Raw genomic sequence first — 3,836 nt, 5'->3', positions numbered from 1 at the left:
TACAGCATGAGATGGACTCCTGAGCAACACTGGGACCAAGGGTGCTGGGTAACCTGGGTAAGCAGATGGGGCGGAAAGAGGCTTGCTGCTAGTGACTTGCAGTTTGTCACTCGGTTGCTGCTGTCTGCCTGCCATGGGCTGTTCCTCCTCTGCCTTGGAGCCAGTGGCCTTGAAGCTCTGCAAACTTCCAGCCAAATAAACCTCTCCTTTAACTCTGAGTGTTGGTGTTTTGTCTCAGCAAGGAGGAAAGTAACTAAGAGAGCAGGAAAACAGAGGATATCAAAACAAAAACAAAACAGACAGCAAAATGCATCCTCCCAGAGACTGGATTTTATACACCTAGAAACCAAGAATTTAGGAATGGATAAAGATGTTGGGTTCCAAGAATTAAGAAGAAGCAACAGGAAAACCAGAAGAATGACAGATCTGGAAAATGCAAAGAAAAGAAGAAAGCAGGTGGGAACGCTCGGCCCAGCCCCTGAGGAGGAGCACCTGTCTCCTGGAAGTAGAGAGCAGTTTTGGGGATCAGGCCTCCGGAAGGTCGGACACTAAGAAAAGCCCCAGCTATCACACTGAGCAGGTCGAAGAGGGACGTAAACATCCAACAAAACGCTCCCTGAAGACTTGCCCGGGGGGAGTTTCTGCCCTGACTGATCCTTCACCCAGCACAAAACCCGAGAAACAAGGCCACAAGAGCCCCCACCTCTCACTCCCCAAAAGCTGATCTCGGGACACTGAGGTAGAGGAAGCCCAAGCAAAGAACTCAAAACCCAACAAAGAAATTCTCGAGATGCAAGAAGAAACTGGGCAAATTTGTAAGATGCATAACAGGCTCAAGGAGGGTTTAAACAGATGAAGGATTTTGCCAATCAAATGGCCCAGGAGCTCAGGCATTAACAGCAATAAGCTGAGCCAAGGAAGAGCCGGGGATTTAGCTCAGTGGTTCTGTCACCTACGCCTAAGTGCAAGGTCCCGAGTTCGATCCCCTGTACCAAAAAGAAACAACAACCCCCCCGTCAAAAAAGCCAAGAAAGGCAGTACGAGACAGGAGTGACCACTCCGGGAACGAATTAGAAGTTACGGGGGGAAACCGGGATGGAGGATGTGACATCAAGTGACAAACATGAGTGGCAGGTGATCAGCGGAAGACAGAGGGTCAGAAACAGAACACAAGTGGGTGTCGCCCATCGCAGACCCAGGACACCCTAAAAACAACATTGTGAAAGCAGCGCCAGACAGCTGCTAGACCACTCAAAAGCCCTCAGAAATACAGGAATAAGGAGAAATTAGAAGACGACTCAAAAGGTATTGTAAAACATATTTGCTGAAATCATAGTAGAAAAAAATTCTACATCTAGTGGAAGAATTCAGTATTCAAGTACAAGAGGCATACAGGACCTAAGGAGCCGTGAGCAGAAAGGACCTGTCGGCTACACATCTCAATCGAAATTCTAGAAATTCAACAAAAAGGATACTAAACGCTGTCAGAAGAAAATAGCAAGTAACCCATACAGGCAAGCACGTCAGAGTAACTGCAGACGCCCCGGCACAAACGTCACAGGCCGGGAGAGCCTACAGCGAAGTATTTCAGGCCCTGAAAGAAAACAGCTGTCAAAAAGAAAAGCAAATGGCAGTCCAGACTTTTATATTACGCAAAACTAGCCTTCAAAAGACTTAACAGAGCCCTACACAGAGAGGAGGAAGAGCCCGGAAGACAGCATGCCGCTCACTGGACGGGAGTGCAGCAAGAGGAAGACGTAAGGAGTCGGCACTGGAGAGAAACGCAGTGGCGGGATACAGTAAACACCTTACGGTCACACTGCTGAGATCTCCACACCCCAGTCAGGGCACAGACGGAAAGGGAACAGCGACGCTCAACAAGCAGGCCACTCACACACAAGCTGAGAGGTCGGCTGGAGACTTTATTCAGGGAGTGTGGGAGGAGAGGGAGGGAGGGAGGGAGGGAGGGAGAGAAGGAGGAGGAGGAGGAGGAAGAAGAAGCAGAAGGAGAGAAAAGAAGAACAAAGAAAGGAAGGTCCTTTTATCATTTTGGGCTGGGCTATTGCTCATTTATGAGGAGTGAGCCACTTCTAACCTATCACAGGCCAGGTTGCCCTTTATGGGCCCAGCCCTGCAGACACAGGGTTCAGCTTCTCCGGACCACTGTGGCCTTGGTGGGAAGGAAACCAGACATAAGGGCCTGAGGTCATTTCAGGAGCCAAGAGGTACCAGGAGAATGCAGCCTGTGAGGCGGCGTCACAGCGTACCGTAACATGATCAGTTCCCGAACACAGATCACAGTCTGGATTTATGTACTGCTTGTTTCTTGGTTGAGTTTTTTTTTTTGTTGTTGTTGTTCTGAGACAGGGCCTCACTACATAGCCCAGGCTGGCCTCGAACTCCACAGTGATCTTCCTGCCTCAGCCTCCTGAGTGTTAGGATCACAGCTGTGAACCACCACACCAGTTCTGAACACATCTGTTGAGGTCTAAATCAACAGGGCCTTCCAAGCACACAAACCACACACAACTGGCCTTTGTTAAACCCCTGTGCCTGGACTTAAGCGATGTGCGTGGAATCTGAAAGATTCTGTTCCAAAGCCATGTAGAGCACTTGCCTCGTCTGCCCCAAGCCTGGGCTCCATCCCAGCGCCACAGAATGGAAAGAAAAAGAAATGAATCTGGCCGCTCTCTGGCTCTTGTGTGTTAGGCAGCAGCTGCAGAGCACCTGCAGGTCTGGCCGTGGCCAGCACTTCTGAGTGGTCCTCCCCGCGCTGTTTTGCTTGGCTCGATGCCCCTGGGATGCCAACTGTTGTGAAACTGGGTGGTGGGGTTGGAATCCAGGGCTTTGCCCCACTAGGTGAATGCTCTGCCACTGAGCCACACTCCCAGCCGTCCAGGACTCCTCCTCTTCTCCTTCCTGTCCCCTTCCTCGTCCTCTTTCTTCTCTTTTGACAAATTCCCAAGTCCAGGCAGGCCTGAAACTCACTATGTGACCCAGCATGAGCTCAAACTCACAGTGATCCTCCTGCCTCAGCCTTCCCAGGGCTGGGATTACAAGAGCCTGCACCACTCCCAGGTAGAGAAGATTCTAGCTTCTTTTAAAATAGAAGGACCTAATTCTAGCAGAAAGATGTGCAAGCCTCCTACCCTCCAGAGAGCGAGTGCAGGCAGCTGACTGGGCAGCCTTGGTGTTCTAGGAGCTCCGCCTCAGGCCTGCTGGCGGAGGCGGAGGCGGCCTGGCTGAGTGAGTGCAAAGCACTCCAGGTGCAGGGTTTTGCTTGCTCCCTGTCACAGGCAGGCGGAGAGAAGCTCTGAGGCCTGCCAGCCCGGGGAACACGTACAATGACCCCCATGGGCGGGAGCACAGGTGTGCGGAGGAAAGAGCAGTGTGGCCGCCCCTGTGTCCCGACAGAAAATATTCAGAGAGACGACTGTGTACAGGAAACACTCAAATTTTACTTTCTTGTCGTCATTCCGTGAGTAATAACTATTTACACAGCACTTGCAATGCATGAGGTATTAAAAATAACCTAGGGATTTTTGGTTTTGGAGTTTTGGGTTCTTTCTTTCTGAGACATGGTCTCACCGTAGTCCAGGCTGGCCTTGAACTCCCTGGGATCTTCCTGCCTCAGCCTGGAGGGGCTGGGATTGCAGACACAGGACGTTTCCGCGTATGGAAGGCTATGTGCAGGCCGTATGCAAATGCTCTCTCGGGAGTCGGTGTCGGCGGCGCCCTGGAACCGGTTCCCGCGGACAGAAGGGGCAGCTCAGTGGACGGGCGGGAAGGGGCCTGGGGGCTCGGGCGGTCCGGCCGGGCCAGGAAATGCCCGCCAG

Source organism: Fukomys damarensis, unplaced genomic scaffold (assembly GCF_012274545.1).
Source record: "Fukomys damarensis isolate Sample0158 unplaced genomic scaffold, DMR_v1.0_HiC HiC_scaffold_12, whole genome shotgun sequence".
Lineage (NCBI taxonomy): Eukaryota > Metazoa > Chordata > Mammalia > Rodentia > Bathyergidae > Fukomys > Fukomys damarensis.
Note: the sequence above shows the minus strand (reverse complement) of the source record.